Genomic DNA, 17,311 nt, shown 5'->3' on the forward strand with positions numbered 1-17,311 from the left:
AAAAATGTAAGCAGAATGAGCTTTTCAGTGAATAGCAGCCAGGCACATTTTAGCTAGTTTTACTTGTAAGTGGGGTTGGAAACGCTTTTCAGGATCAGTACTGGGCTCAAAACATGCAGCCCTGAGGTCTCTCATGATAGCAGGTGGTTAAATAGAAATTCGCTGCTCAGCTGACCCGGCAGGAGCAAATGTATGCCAAAAATGTACACAGAATGAGCTTTTCATTGAAAAGCAGCCAGGCACATTTTAGCTAGTTTTACTTGTAAGTGGGGTTGGAAACGCTTTTCAGGCTCAGTACTGGGCTCAAAACATGCAGCCCTGAGGTCTCTCATGATAGCAGGTGGTTAAATAGAAATTCGCTGCTCAGCTGACCCTGTAGGAGCAATCGTATGCCAAAAATGTAAGCAGAATGAGCTTTTCAGTGAATAGCAGCCAGGCACATTTTAGCTAGTTTTACTTGTAAGTGGGGTTGGAAACGCTTTTCAGGATCAGTACTGGGCTCAAAACATGCAGCCCTGAGGTCTCTCATGATAGCAGGTGGTTAAATAGAAATTCGCTGCTCAGCTGACCCGGCAGGAGCAAATGTATGCCAAAAATGTACACAGAATGAGCTTTTCAGTGAAAAGCAGCCTGGCACATTTTAGCTATTTTTACTTGTAAGTGGGGTTGGAAACGCTTTTCAGGCTCAGTACTGGGCTCAAAACATGCAGCCCTGAGGTCTCTCATGATAGCAGGTGGTTAAATAGAAATTCGCTGCTCAGCTGATCCTGTAGGAGCAAACGATGCCAAAAATGTAAGCAGAATGAGCTTTTCAGTGAATAGCAGCCAGGCACATTTTAGCTAGCTTTACTTGTAAGTGGGGTTTGAAACTATTTTCAGGATCAGTACTGGGCTCAAAACATGCAGCCCTGAGGTCTCTCATGATAGCAGGTGGTTAAATAGAAATTCGCTGCTCAGCTGACCCGGCAGGAGCAAACGTATGCCAAAAATGTAAGCAGAATGAGCTTTTCAGTGAATAGCAGCCAGGCACATTATAGCTAGTTTTACTTTTAAGTGGGGTTGGAAATGCTTTTCAGGCTCAGTATGGGCTCAAAAGATGCAATTCTGAGGTCTCTCCTGATAGTTGGTGGTTAAGTATAAATTTGCCACTTGGCTGACCAAGCAGGAGCAAACGTATGCTTTTTCCCTGGTTTTGACGATTGTTTGTGCTTGCCTTGCATTACTTTGTGTAACTCTCTTTTTTTCCCGTTTTTTTCGTTAATTTGTGCCTGTTTGCATTTTTTTACGTGTCTTTTCTCCTTCCTTGTTGTCCGCCTACCGCGCCGCCCCCCGCCCTCCCTTCCCGCCACCACCGCTTGTCCCCGCCCCTTTTGTCTTCTGTATCCCTCCCCGCTCCCGCCTCCCAGCTGCCCCGCCCACCCGCGCACTTGGCCTTAAATGGCGACCGTGCGACGCAGGTGAGTGTGACCCACTTGTGGGACACCCCCGCGCCGCACGGCCACCAGCTGCTGCGTGTGCCCCCCGCTTGCCCTCTGACTCGCTGCTGCCTCGTTTGCCGGCTGCCGCCGCTGCGAGTGCTTTTTCCCTGGTTCTGACGATTGTTTGTGCTTGCCTTGCATTACTTTGTGTAACTCTCTTTTTTTCCCGTTTTTTTCGTTAATTTGTGCCTGTTTGCATTTTTTTACGTGTCTTTTCTCCTTCCTTGTTGTCCGCCTACCGCGCCGCCCCCCGCCCTCCCTTCCCGCCACCACCGCTTGTCCCCGCCCCTTTTGTCTTCTGTATCCCTCCCCGCTCCCGCCTCCCAGCTGCCCCGCCCACCCGCGCACTTCGCCTTAAATGGCGACCGTGCGAACGCGCAGCAGTCACGCGCAGCGGGCACGCCGATTGTGCGCCGAAGGCACGCCAAAGGTAAGCCCCTCTGCGCCCGTCCGCGACCGGATCGCGACCAGCGCCAGGACCCCTGGCCCTCGAAGACCTCGACCTACCCGCCTGACGTACTCAGCCGCCGCCCTCATCGCTCTCAACACCGGCCGACTCCCAGATTGCCACCAAGCCACTCCTAGACGCACCCACGGACCGTTCAGCTGCCACGCCTGCAAGTTCTCCTGCATCCGGACCAGCCCCGCACCAGCACCCGCCAAGTCGAACTCCTGCAGCACCCACCTCAAGTGCATCCTGCTCAACACCCGCTCCGTCCACAGACACGCCATCGAACTCTGGAACCTGCTAGACGTCACTGCCCCTGACGTTGCCTTCCTCACGGAGACCTGGATGAACGCCTCTTCAGCTCCCGACATCGCCATCGCTATCCCAGAGGGCTACAAGATCGTCCGGAGGGACCGAAACGCCAACCAGATGGGAGGAGGCATCGCCATCATCCACAGGAACACCATCCGTCTCACGACCAGCACCGACAACACCCTGACCAGCGCCGAACACCTGCATTTTCAGATCCACACCAACCCGAACACCACCCTCAGAGGCACCCTGATCTACCGACCCCCTGGACCACGCACGCAATTCAGCGAGGACATCGCCGACTTCGTCAGCCCGCATGCCCTCCCCTCCGCTGACTACATCCTCCTGGGAGACCTCAACTTCCATCTGGAGAACAACAACGACCGCAACACCAGCACCCTGCTCGACAACCTCGCCAACCTGGGACTCAAGCAACTGGTGTCCACCCCCACCCACCTCGCCGGACACACACTCGACGCCGTCTTCTCATCCAGCACAGACATCGACTTCAGCCACGCCACAGAGCTTCAATGGACGGACCACAGCTGCGTCCACTTCACCTTCAAGAGAACGACGACCCACCAACACCAGCAACACACCGCCCGCAGAAGCTGGAACAAGATCACAGCAGACCAGCTCGCCACCTCCCTGAGCCAACACCCTCCGGCCAGCTCAGCGAACCCCAGCCAGGCCGCCGACAACCTCACGAAGTGGATCAGCAACTGCGCGGACGAACTCGCCCCGCTGAGAACCCCGCCTAGCAGACCCGGCAGCAAGAAGGCCCCATGGTTCACCGACGAACTCAAGCGCTCCAAGAAGAACTGCCGAGCCCTCGAGAAAGTCTGGAAAAGGGAACCGACACCGGACAACAGGACCTCCTACAAACTTGCCACCCGGAAACACCACCAGCTGATCCGCGCCGCCAAGAGAACAGCATTCAAGGACCGGTTGGACAACAACGCACACAACAGCAAGGAACTCTTCAACATCGTGAAAGAGCTTTCCAACCCCAGCGCAGGAAACAACGACATCACCCCATCGCAAGACCTCTGCAACTCCCTCGCCTCATACTTCCACAACAAGATCACGGACATACACAGCAGTTTCAACAACCAACCAACGCACACCACGACCGACCAGCCACCCCCCACCACCACCCTCCACGCCTGGACCCCGATCAGCACCGAAGACACCATCCGCACGATGAACTCCATCCACTCCGGATCACCGACCGACCCCTGCCCTCACCACGTCTTCAACAAGGCCGACGCGGTCATCGCACCCCACCTGCGAGACATCATCAACACATCCTTCGACACCGCCATCTTCCCTGAAAGCTGGAAACACGCCGAACTCAGCGCTCTACTCAAGAAACCAACAGCGGACCCCACCGACCTCAAGAATTACCGCCCCATCTCGCTTCTCCCGTTTCCAGCCAAAGTCATCGAGAAGACCGTCAACAAGCAGATGGCCGCCTTCCTCGAGACGAACGGATCCCTCGACCCCTCACAGTCCGGCTTCCGAGCCAAACACAGCACCGAGACCGCCCTCATCGCCGCCACCGATGACATCCGAGCCCTGATGGACAATGGAGAAACAGCGGCCCTCATCCTCCTAGACCTCTCCGCGGCATTCGACACAGTCTGCCACCGCACCCTAACACGGCGCCTCAGCAACATCGGAATCCAGGACAAGGCGCTGGAATGGATCATCTCCTTCCTCGACGGTAGAACACAGCGAGTCCGCCTACCACCGTACAAGTCAGAGGCCTCCGAAGTCATCTGCGGCGTCCCCCAAGGGTCATCCCTGAGCCCCACCCTCTTCAACGTCTACATGAGCCCCCTCGCGGCCATCGTACGCAAACACCACCTCAGCATCATCTCCTACGCCGACGACACCCAGCTGATCCTCTCCCTGACCAACGACCCTGCCGCCGCCAGAGCCAACCTGCACGAAGGGATGAAAGAGGTAGCCGAGTGGATGACGACCAGCCGCCTGAAACTGAACTCAGACAAGACGGAGGTCCTCATCCTGGGCTCCTCACCCTCCGCCTGGGACGACTCCTGGTGGCCTCCCGCCCTGGGCACCGCACCCAAACCGACAGACCATGCACGAAACCTGGGCTTCATCCTGGACTCCTCCCTCTCCATGACCAGGCAAGTCAACAGCGTCTCCTCGGCGTGCTTCAACATCCTACGCATGCTACGGAAGATCTTCTGGTGGATCCCCACAGAGACCAGGAAGACCGTCACCCAGGCCCTCGTCACCAGCCGACTGGACTACGGCAACGCCCTCTACGCCGGGACCACCGCCAAGCTCCAGAAGAGACTCCAGCGGATCCAAAACGCCTCAGCCAGACTCATCCTCGACATCCCACGATCCAGCCACATCTCCGGACATCTGAGAGACCTTCACTGGCTCCCCATCAACAAGAGAATCACCTTCCGCCTCCTCACCCACGCACACAAAGCCCTACACGACCAAGGCCCGAGCTACCTCAACAGCCGAGTCAACTTCTACGCTCCCAAACGCCACCTCCGATCAGCCAACCACGCCCTCGCCGCCGTCCCCCGCATCCGAAGAGCGACTACAGGAGGAAGGTCCTTCTCCTACCTGGCCGCCAAGACCTGGAACTCCCTCCCGTCCGACCTGCGCCTGACCCAAGACCACCTCTCCTTCAGGAAGAAGCTGAAGACCTGGCTGTTCGAGCAGTAGCGGCACCCTCCCCCCCCAGCGCCTTGAGACCCTACGGGTATGTAGCGCGCTTTATAAGTGTCACTGATTGATTGATTGATTGAAAAATGTACACAGAATGAGCTTTTCAGTGAATAGCAGCCAGGCACATTTTAGCTAGTTTTACTTGTAAGTGGGGTTGGAAACGCTTTTCAGGCTCAGTACTGGGCTCAAAACATGCAGCCCTGAGGTCTCTCATGATAGCAGGTGGTTAAATAGAAATTCGCTGCTCAGCTGACCCGGCAGGAGCAAACGTATGCCAAAAATGTACGCAGAATGAGCTTTTTAGTGAAGAGCAGCCACGCACATTTTAGCTAGTTTTACTTGTAAGTGGAGTTGGAAACGCTTTTCAGGATCAGTACTGGGCTCAAAACATGCAGCCCTGAGGTCTCTCATGATAGCAGGTGGTTAAATAGAAATTCGCTGCTCAGCTGACGCGGCAGGAGCAAATGTATGCCAAAAATGTACGCAGAATGAGCTTTTCAGTGAAAAGCAGCCAGGCACATTTTAGCTAGTTTTACTTGTAAGTGGGGTTGGAAACGCTTTTCAGGCTCAGTACTGGGCTCAAAACATGCAGCCCTGAGGTCTCTCATGATAGCAGGTGGTTAAATAGAAATTCGCTGATCAGCTGACCCTGTAGGAGCAAACGTATGCCAAAAATGTACGCAGAATGAGCTTTTCAGTGAAGAGCAGCCAGGCACATTTTAGCTAGTTTTACTTGTAAGTGGGGTTGGAAACGCTTTTCGGGCTCAGTACTGGGCTCAAAACATGCAGCCTTGAGGTCTCTCATGATAGCAGGTGGTTAAATAGAAATTCGCTGATCAGCTGACTCTGTAGGAGCAAACGTATGCCAAAAATGTACGCAGAATGAGCTTTTCAGTGAAGAGCAGCCAGGCACATTTTAGCTAGTTTTACTTGTAAGTGGGGTTGGAAACGCTTTTCGGGCTCAGTACTGGGCTCAAATCATGCAGCCTTGAGGTCTCTCATGATAGCAGGTGGTTAAATAGAAATTCGCTGATCAGCTGACCCTGTAGGAGCAAACGTATGCCAAAAATGTACGCAGAATGAGCTTTTCAGTGAAGAGCAGCCAGGCAAATTTTAGCTAGTTTTACTTGTAAGTGGAGTTGGAAACGCTTTTCGGGCTCAGTACTGGGCTCAAAACATGCAGCCTTGAGGTCTCTCATGATAGCAGGTGGTTAAATAGAAATTCGCTGCTCAGCTGACCCTGTAAGAGCAAACGTATGCCAAAAATGTAAGCAGAATGAGCTTTTCAGTGAAGAGCAGCCAGGCACATTTTAGCTAGTTTTACTTGTAAGTGGAGTTGGAAACGCTTTTCAGGATCAGTACTGGGCTCAAAACATGCAGCCCTGAGGTCTCTCATGATAGCAGGTGGTTAAATAGAAATTCGCTGCTCAGCTGACCCTGTAGGAGCAAACGTATGCCAAAAATGTAAGCAGAATGAGCTTTTCAGTGAATAGCAGCCAGGCACATTTTAGCTAGTTTTACTTGTAAGTGGGGTTGGAAACGCTTTTCGGGCTCAGTACTGGGCTCAAAACATGCAGCCTTGAGGTCCCTCATGATAGCAGGTGGTTAAATAGAAATTCGCTGATCAGCTGACCCTGTAGGAGCAAACGTATGCCAAAAATGTACGTAGAATGAGCTTTTCAGTGAAGAGCAGCCAGGCAAATTTTAGCTAGTTTTACTTGTAAGTGGAGTTGGAAACGCTTTTCAGGCTCAGTACTGGGCTCAAAACATGCAGCTTTGAGGTCTCTCATGATAGCAGGTGGTTAAATAGAAATTTGCTGCTCAGCTGACCCTGTAGGAGCAAACGTATGCCAAAAATGTAAGCAGAATGAGCTTTTCAGTGAATAGCAGCCAGGCACATTTTAGCTAGTTTTACTTGTAAGTGGGGTTTGAAACTCTTTTCAGGATCAGTACTGCGCTCAAAACATGCAGCCCTGAGGTCTCTCATGATAGCAGGTGGTTAAGTAGAAATTTGCCACTTGGCTGACCCAGCAGGAGCAAACATATGCCAAAAATGTACACAGAATGAGCTTTTCAGTGAATAGCAGCCAGGCACAGTTTAGCTAGTTTTACTTGTAAGTGGGGTTGGAAACGCTTTTCAGGATCAGTACTGGGCTCAAAACATGCAGCCCTGAGGTCTCTCATGATAGCAGGTGGTTAAATAGAAATTCGCTGCTCAGCTGACCCTGTAGGAGCAACCGTATGCCAAAAATTTAAGCAGAATGAGCTTTTCAGTGAATAGCAGCCAGGCACATTTTAGCTAGTTTTACTTGTAAGTGGGGTTGGAAACGCTTTTCAGGATCAGTACTGGGCTCAAAACATGCAGCCCTGAGGTCTATCATGATAGCAGGTGGTTAAATAGAAATTCGCTGCTCAGCTGACCCTGTAGGAGCAACCGTATGCCAAAAATGTAAGCAGAATGAGCTTTTCAGTGAAAAGCAGCCAGGCACATTTTAGCTAGTTTTACTTGTAAGTGGGGTTGGAAACGCTTTTCGGGCTCAGTACTGGGCTCAAAACATGCAGCCTTGAGGTCTCTCATGATAGCAGGTGGTTAAATAGAAATTCGCTCATCAGCTGACCCTGTAGGAGCAAACGTATGCCAAAAATGTACGCAGAATGAGCTTTTCAGTGAAGAGCAGCCAGGCAAATTTTAGCTAGTTTTACTTGTAAGTGGAGTTGGAAACGCTTTTCAGGCTCAGTACTGGGCTCAAAACATGCAGCCTTGAGGTCTCTCATGATAGCAGGTGGTTAAATAGAAATTCGCTGCTCAGTTAACCCGGCAGGAGCAAATGTATGCCAAAAATGTACACAGAATGAGCTTTTCAGTGAAAAGCAGCCAGGCACATTTTAGCTAGTTTTACTTGTAAGTGGGGTTGGAAACGCTTTTCAGGCTCAGTACTGGGCTCAAAACATGCAGCCCTGAGGTCTCTCATGATAGCAGGTGGTTAAATAGAAATTCGCTGCTCAGCTGATCCTGTAGGAGCAAATGATGCCAAAAATGTAAGCAGAATGAGCTTTTCAGTGAATAGCAGCCAGGCACATTATAGCTAGTTTTACTTGTAAGTGGGGTTTGAAACTATTTTCAGGATCAGTACTGGGCTCAAAACATGCAGCCCTGAGGTCTCTCATGATAGCAGGTGGTTAAATAGAAATTCGCTGCTCAGCTGACCCGGCAGGAGCAAACGTATGCCAAAAATGTAAGCAGAATGAGCTTTTCAGTGAATAGCAGCCAGGCACATTATAGCTAGTTTTACTTTTAAGTGGGGTTGGAAATGCTTTTCAGGCTCAGTACTGGGCTCAAAAGATGCAGCTCTGAGGTCTCTCCTGATAGCAGGTGGTTAAGTATAAATTTGCCACTTGGCTGACCCAGCAGGAGCAAACGTATGCCAAAAATGTACACAGAATGAGCTTTTCAGTGAATAGCAGCCAGGCACATTTTAGCTAGTTTTACTTGTAAGTGGGGTTGGAAACGCTTTTCAGGATCAGTACTGGGCTCAAAACATGCAGCCCTGCGGTCTCTCATGATAGCAGGTGGTTAAATAGAAATTCGCTGCTCAGCTGACCCGGCAGGAGCAAACGTATGCCAAAAATGTACGCAGAATGAGCTTTTTAGTGAAGAGCAGCCACGCACATTTTAGCTAGTTTTACTTGTAAGTGGGGTTGGAAACGCTTTTCGGGCTCAGTACTGGGCTCAAAACATGCAGCCCTGAGGTCTCTCATGATAGTAGGTGGTTAAATAGAAATTCGCTGATCAGCTGGCCCTGTAGGAGCAAACGTATGCCAAAAATGTCCGCAGAATGAGCTTTTCAGTGAAGAGCAGCCAGGCACATTTTAGCTAGTTTTACTTGTAAGTGGGGTTGGAAACGCTTTTCGGGCTCAGTACTGGGCTCAAAACATGCAGCCTTGAGGTCTCTCATGATAGCAGGTGGTTAAATAGAAATTCGCTGATCAGCTGACTCTGTAGGAGCAAACGTATGCCAAAAGTGTACGCAGAATGAGCTTTTCAGTGAAGAGCAGCCAGGCACATTTTAGCTAGTTTTACTTGTAAGTGGGGTTGGAAACGCTTTTCGGGCTCAGTACTGGGCTCAAATCATGCAGCCTTGAGGTCTCTCATGATAGCAGGTGGTTAAATAGAAATTCGCTGATCAGCTGACCCTGTAGGAGCAAACGTATGCCAAAAATGTATGCAGAATGAGCTTTTCAGTGAAGAGCAGCCAGGCAAATTTTAGCTAGTTTTACTTGTAAGTGGAGTTGGAAACGCTTTTCGGGCTCAGTACTGGGCTCAAAACATGCAGCCTTGAGGTCTCTCATGATAGCAGGTGGTTAAATAGAAATTCGCTGCTCAGCTGACCCTGTAGGAGCAAACGTATGCCAAAAATGTAAGCAGAATGAGCTTTTCAGTGAAGAGCAGCCAGGCACATTTTAGCTAGTTTTACTTGTAAGTGGAGTTGGAAACGCTTTTCGGGATCAGTACTGGGCTCAAAACATGCAGCCCTGAGGTCTCTCATGATAGCAGGTGGTTAAATAGAAATTCGCTGCTCAGCTGACCCGGCAGGAGCAAATGTATGCCAAAAATGTACGCAGAATGAGCTTTTCAGTGAAAAGCAGCCAGGCACATTTTAGCTAGTTTTACTTGTAAGTGGGGTTGGAAACGCTTTTCGGGCTCAGTACTGGGCTCAAAACATGCAGCCTTGAGGTCTCTCATGATAGCAGGTGGTTAAATAGAAATTCGCTGATCAGCTGACCCTGTAGGAGCAAACGTATGCCAAAAATGTAAGCAGAAGGAGCTTTTCAGTGAAGAGCAGCCACGCAATTTTTAGCTAGTTTTACTTGTAAATGGAGTTGGAAACGCTTTTCAGGCTCAGTACTGGGCTCAAAACATGCAGCCTTGAGGTCTCTCATGATAGCAGGTGGTTAAATAGAAATTCGCTGCTCAGCTGACCCTGTAGGAGCAAACGTATGCCAAAAATGTAAGCAGAATGAGCTTTTCAGTGAATAGCAGCCAGGCACATTTTAGCTAGTTTTACTTGTAAGTGGGGTTTGAAACTCTTTTCAGGATCAGTACTGCGCTCAAAACATGCAGCCCTGAGGTCTCTCATGATAGCAGGTGGTTAAGTAGAAATTTGCCTCTTGGCTGACCCAGCAGGAGCAAACATATGCCAAAAATGTACACAGAATGAGCTTTTCAGTGAATAGCAGCCAGGCACATTTTAGCTAGTTTTACTTGTAAGTGGGGTTGGAAACGCTTTTCAGGATCAGTACTGGGCTCAAAACATGCAGCCCTGAGGTCTCTCATGATAGCAGGTGGTTAAATAGAAATTCGCCGCTCAGCTGACCCTGTAGGAGCAACCGTATGGCAAAAATGTAAGCAGAATGAGCTTTTCAGTGAAAAGCAGCCAGGCACATTTTAGCTAGTTTTACTTGTAAGTGGGGTTGGAAACGCTTTTCGGGCTCAGTACTGGGCTCAAAACATGCAGCCTTGAGGTCTCTCATGATAGCAGGTGGTTAAATAGAAATTCGCTCATCAGCTGACCCTGTAGGAGCAAACGTATGCCAAAAATGTACGCAGAATGAGCTTTTCAGTGAAGAGCAGCCAGGCAAATTTGAGCTAGTTTTACTTGTAAGTGGAGTTGGAAACGCTTTTCAGGCTCAGTACTGGGCTCAAAACATGCAGCCTTGAGGTCTCTCATGATAGCAGGTGGTGAAATAGAAATTCGCTGCTCAGCTGACCCTGTAGGAGCAAACGTATGCCAAAAATGTAAGCAGAATGAGCTTTTCAGTGAATAGCAGCCAGGCACATTTTAGCTAGTTTTACTTGTAAGTGGGGTTTGAAACTCTTTTCAGGATCAGTACTGGGCTCAAAACATGCAGCCCTGAGGTCTCTCATGATAGCAGGTGGTTAAATAGAAATTCGCTGATCAGCTGACCCTGTAGGAGCAAACATATGCCAAAAATGTACGGAGAATGAGATTTTCAGTGAAGAGCAGCCAGGCACATTTTAGCTAGTTTTACTTGTAAGTGGGGTTGGAAACGCTTTTCGGGCTCAGTACTGGGCTCGAAACATGCAGCCTTGAGGTCTCTCATGATAGCAGGTGGTTAAATAGAAATTCGCTGCTCAGCTGACCCGACAGGAGCAAATGTATGCCAAAAATGTACGCAGAATGAGCTTTTTAGTGAAGAGCAGCCACGCACATTTTAGCTAGTTTTACTTGTAAGTGGAGTTGGAAACGCTTTTCAGGATCAGTACTGGGCTCAAAACATGCAGCCCTGAGGTCTCTCATGATAGCAGGTGGTTAAATAGAAATTCGCTGCTCAGCTGACCCGGCAGGAGCAAATGTATGCCAAAAATGTACGCAGAATGAGCTTTTCAGTGAAAAGCAGCCAGGCACATTTTAGCTAGTTTTACTTGTAAGTGGGGTTGGAAACGCTTTTCAGGCTCAGTACTGGGCTCAAAACATGCAGCCCTGAGGTCTCTCATGATAACAGGTGGTTAAATAGAAATTCGCTGATCAGCTGACCCTGTAGGAGCAAACGTATGCCAAAAATGTACGCAGAATGAGCTTTTCAGTGAAGAGCAGCCAGGCACATTTTAGCTAGTTTTACTTGTAAGTGGGGTTGGAAACGCTTTTCGGGCTCAGTACTGGGCTCAAAACATGCAGCCTTGAGGTCTCTCATGATAGCAGGTGGTTAAATAGAAATTCGCTGATCAGCTGACTCTGTAGGAGCAAACGTATGCCAAAAATGTACGCAGAATGAGATTTTCAGTGAAGAGCAGCCAGGCACATTTTAGCTAGTTTTACTTGTAAGTGGGGTTGGAAACGCTTTTCGGGATCAGTACTGGGCTCAAAACATGCAGCCTTGAGGTCTCTCATGATAGCAGGTGGTTAAATAGAAATTCGCTGATCAGCTGACCCTGTAGGAGCAAACGTATGCCAAAAATGTACGCAGAATGAGCTTTTCAGTGAAGAGCAGCCAGGCACATTTTAGCTAGTTTTACTTGTAAGTGGAGTTGGAAACGCTTTTCAGGCTCAGTACTGGGCTCAAAACATGCAGACTTGAGGTCTCTCATGATAGCAGGTGGTTAAATAGAAATTCGCTGCTCAGCTGACCCTGTAGGAGCAAACGTATGCCAAAAATGTAAGCAGAATGAGCTTTTCAGTGAAGAGCAGCCAGGCACATTTTAGCTAGTTTTACTTGTAAGTGGGGTTGGAAACGCTTTTCGGGCTCAGTACTGGGCTCAAAACATGCAGCCTTGAGGTCTCTCATGATAGCAGGTGGTTAAATAGAAATTCGCTGCTCAGCTGACCCAGCAGGAGCAAATGTATGCCAAAAATGTACACAGAATGAGCTTTTCAGTGAATAGCAGCCAGGCACATTTTAGCTAGTTTTACTTTTAAGTGGGGTTGGAAATGCTTTTCAGGCTCAGTACTGGGCTCAAAAGATGCAGCTCTGAGGTCTCTCATGATAGCAGGTGGTTAAATAGAAATTTGCTGCTCAGCTGACCCGGCAGGAGCAACCGTATGCCAAAAATGTAAGCAGAATGAGCTTTTCAGTGAATAGCAGCCAGGCACATTTTAGCTAGTTTTACTTGTAAGTGGGGTTGGAAACGCTTTTTATGCTCAGTACTGGGCTCAAAACATGCAGGCCTGAGGTCTCTCATGATAGCAGGTGGTTAAATAGAAATTTGCTGCTCAGCTGACCCGGCAGGAGCAAATGTATGCCAAAAATGTAAGCAGAATGAGCTTTTCAGTGAATAGCAGCCAGGCACATTTTAGCTAGTTTTACTTGTAAGTGGGGTTTGAAACTATATTCAGGATCAGTACTGGGCTCAAAACATGCAGCCCTGAGGTCTCTCATGATAGCAGGTGGTTAAATAGAAATTCGCTGCTCAGCTGACACGGCAGGAGCAAACGTATGCCAAAAATGTAAGCAGAATGAGCTTTTCAGTGAATAGCAGCCAGGCACATTATAGCTAGTTTTACTTTTAAGTGGGGTTGGAAATGCTTTTCAGGCTCAGTACTGGGCTCAAAAGATGCAGCTCTGAGGTCTCTCCTGATAGCAGGTGGTTAAGTATAAATTTGCCACTTGGCTGACCCAGCAGGAGCAAACGTATGCCAAAAATGTACACAGAATGAGCTTTTCAGTGAATAGCAGCCAGGCACATTTTAGCTAGTTTTACTTGTAAGTGGGGTTGGAAACGCTTTTCAGGATCAGTACTGGGCTCAAAACATGCAGCCCTGAGGTCTCTCATGATAGCAGGTGGTTAAATAGAAATTCGCTGCTCAGCTGACCCGGCAGGAGCAAACGTATGCCAAAAATGTACGCAGAATGATCTTTTTAGTGAAGAGCAGCCACGCACATTTTAGCTAGTTTTACTTGTAAGTGGATTTGGAAACGCTTTTCAGGATCAGTACTTTGCTCAAAACATGCAGCCCTGAGGTCTCTCATGATAGCAGGTGGTTAAATAGAAATTCGCTGCTCAGCTGACCCGGCAGGAGCAAATGTATGCCAAAAATGTACGCAGAATGAGCTTTTCAGTGAAAAGCAGCCAGGCACATTTTAGCTAGTTTTACTTGTAAGTGGGGTTTGAAACTCTTTTCAGGATCAGTACTGCGCTCAAAACATGCAGCCCTGAGGTCTCTCATGATAGCAGGTGGTTAAATAGAAATTCGATGCTCAGCTGACCCTGTAGGAGCAACCGTATGCCAAAAATGTAAGCAGAACGAGCTTTTCAGTGAATAGCAGCCAGGCACAATTTAGCTAGTTTTACTTGTAAGTGGGGTTGGAAACGCTTTTCGGGCTCAGTACTGGGCTCAAAACATGCAGCCTTGAGGTCTCTCATGATAGCAGGTGGTTAAATAGAAATTCGCTGATCAGCTGACCCTGTAGGAGCAAACGTATGCCAAAAATGTACGCAGAAAGAGCTTTTCAGTGAAGAGCAGCCAGGCAAATTTTAGCTAGTTTTACTTGTAAGTGGAGTTGGAAACGCTTTTCAGGCTCAGTACTGGGCTCAAAACATGCAGCCTTGAGGTCTCTCATGATAGCAGGTGGTTAAATAGAAATTCGCTGCTCAGCTGACCCTGTAGGAGCAAACGTATGCCAAAAATGTAAGCAGAATGAGCTTTTCAGTGAATAGCAGCCAGGCACATTTTAGCTAGTTTTACTTGTAAGTGGGGTCTGAAACGCTTTTCAGGATCAGTACTGGGCTCAAAACATGCAGCCCTGAGGTCTCTCATGATAGCAGGTGGTTAAATAGAAATTCGCTGCTCAGCTGACCCGGCAGGAGCAAATGTATGCCAAAAATGTACGCAGAATGAGCTTTTCAGTGAAAAGCAGCCAGGCACATTTTAGCTAGTTTTACTTGTAAGTGGGGTTGGAAACGCTTTTCAGGCTCAGTACTGGGCTCAAAACATGCAGCCCTGAGGTCTCTCATGATAGCAGGTGGTTAAATAGAAATTCGCTGATCAGCTGACCCTGTAGGAGCAAACGTATGCCAAAAATGTACGCAGAATGAGCTTTTCAGTGAAGAGCAGCCAGGCACATTTTAGCTAGTTTTACTTGTAAGTGGGGTTGGAAACGCTTTTCGGGCTCAGTACTGGGCTCAAAACATGCAGCCTTGAGGTCTCTCATGATAGCAGGTGGTTAAATAGAAATTCGCTGATCAGCTGACTCTGTAGGAGCAAACGTATGCCAAAAATGTACGCAGAATGAGATTTTCAGTGAAGAGCAGCCAGGCACATTTTAGCTAGTTTTACTTGTAAGTGGGGTTGGAAACGCTTTTCGGGCTCAGTACTGGGCTCAAAACATGCAGCCTTGAGGTCTCTCATGATAGCAGGTGGTTAAATAGAAATTCGCTGATCAGCTGACCCTGTAGGAGCAAACGTATGCCAAAAATGTACGCAGAATGAGCTTTTCAGTGAAGAGCAGCCAGGCAAATTTTAGCTAGTTTTACTTGTAAGTGGAGTTGGAAACGCTTTTCAGGCTCAGTACTGGGCTCAAAATATGCAGCCTTGAGGTCTCTCATGATAGCAGGTGGTTAAATAGAAATTCGCTGCTCAGCTGACCCTGTAGGAGCAAACGTATGCCAAAAATGTAAGCAGAATGAGCTTTTCAGTGAAGAGCAGCCAGGCACATTTTAGCTAGTTTTACTTGTAAGTGGGGTTGGAAACGCTTTTCGGGCTCAGTACTGGGCTCAAAACATGCAGCCTTGAGGTCTCTCTCCTGATAGTAGGTGGTTAAATAGAAATTCGCTGATCAGCTGACCCTGTAGGAGCAAACGTATGCCAAAAATGTACGCAGAATGAGCTTTTCAGTGAAGAGCAGCCAGGCAATTTTTAACTAGTTTTACTTGTAAGTGGAGTTGGAAACGCTTTTCAGGCTCAGTACTGGGCTTAAAACATGCAGCCTTGAGGTCTCTCATGATAGCAGGTGGTTAAATAGAAATTCGCTGCTCAGCTGACCCGGCAGGAGCAAATGTATGCCAAAAATGTACACAGAATGAGCTTTTCAGTGAATAGCAGCCAGGCACATTTTAGCTAGTTTTACTTTTAAGTGGGGTTGGAAATGCTTTTCAGGCTCAGTACTGGGCTCAAAAGATGCAGCTCTGAGGTCTCTCATGATAGCAGGTGGTCAAATAGAAATTTGCTGCTCAGCTGACCCGGCAGGAGCAACCGTATGCCAAAAATGTAAGCAGAATGAGCTTTTCAGTGAATAGCAGCCAGGCACATTTTAGCTAGTTTTACTTGTAAGTGGGGTTGGAAACGCTTTTTATGCTCAGTACTGGGCTCAAAACATGCAGGCCTGAGGTCTCTCATGATAGCAGGTGGTTAAATAGAAATTTGCTGCTCAGCTGACCCGGCAGGAGCAAATGTATGCCAAAAATGAAAGCAGAATGAGCTTTTCAGTGAATAGCAGCCAGGCACATTTTAGCTAGTTTTACTTGTAAGTGGGGTTTGAAACTATATTCAGGATCAGTACTGGGCTCAAAACATGCAGCCCTGAGGTCTCTCATGATAGCAGGTGGTTAAATAGAAATTCGCTGCTCAGCTGACCCGCAGGAGCAAACGTATGCCAAAAATGTAAGCAGAATGAGCTTTTCAGTGAATAGCAGCCAGGCACATTATAGCTAGTTTTACTTTTAAGTGGGGTTGGAAATGCTTTTCAGGCTCAGTACTGGGCTCAAAAGATGCAGCTCTGAGGTCTCTCCTGATAGCAGGTGGTTAAGTATAAATTTGCCACTTGGCTGACCCAGCAGGAGCAAACGTATGCCAAAAATGTACACAGAATGAGCTTTTCAGTGAATAGCAGCCAGGCACATTTTAGCTAGTTTTACTTGTAAGTGGGGTTGGAAACGCTTTTCAGGATCAGTACTGGGCTCAAAACATGCAGCCCTGAGGTCTCTCATGATAGCAGGTGGTTAAATAGAAATTCGCTGCTCAGCTGACCCGGCAGGAGCAAACGTATGCCAAAAATGTACGCAGAATGATCTTTTTAGTGAAGAGCAGCCACGCACATTTTAGCTAGTTTTACTTGTAAGTGGATTTGGAAACGCTTTTCAGGATCAGTACTTTGCTCAAAACATGCAGCCCTGAGGTCTCTCATGATAGCAGGTGGTTAAATAGAAATTCGCTGCTCAGCTGACCCGGCAGGAGCAAATGTATGCCAAAAATGTACGCAGAATGAGCTTTTCAGTGAAAAGCAGCCAGGCACATTTTAGCTAGTTTTACTTGTAAGTGGGGTTTGAAACTCTTTTCAGGATCAGTACTGCGCTCAAAACATGCAGCCCTGAGGTCTCTCATGATAGCAGGTGGTTAAATAGAAATTCGATGCTCAGCTGACCCTGTAGGAGCAAACGTATGCCAAAAATGTAAGCAGAATGAGCTTTTCAGTGAATAGCAGCCAGGCACATTTTAGCTAGTTTTACTTGTAAGTGGGGTTTGAAACTCTTTTCAGGATCAGTACTGCGCTCAAAACATGCAGCCCTGAGGTCTCTCATGATAGCAGGTGGTTAGGTAGAAATTTGCCTCTTGGCTGACCCAGCAGGAGCAAACATATGCCAAAAATGTACACAGAATGAGCTTTTCAGTGAATAGCAGCCAGGCACATTTTAGCTAGTTTTACTTGTGAGTGGGGTTGGAAACGCTTTTCAGGATCAGTACTGGGCTCAAAACATGCAGCCCTGAGGTCTCTCATGATAGCAGGTGGTTAAATAGAAATTCGCTGCTCAGCTGACCCTGTAGGAGCAACCGTATGCCAAAAATGTAAGCAGAATGAGCTTTTCAGTGAATAGCAGCCAGGCACATTTTAGCTAGTTTTA

The sequence above is a fragment of the Lissotriton vulgaris genome, chromosome 7 (assembly GCF_964263255.1).
Source record: "Lissotriton vulgaris chromosome 7, aLisVul1.2, whole genome shotgun sequence".
NCBI lineage: Eukaryota > Metazoa > Chordata > Amphibia > Caudata > Salamandridae > Lissotriton > Lissotriton vulgaris.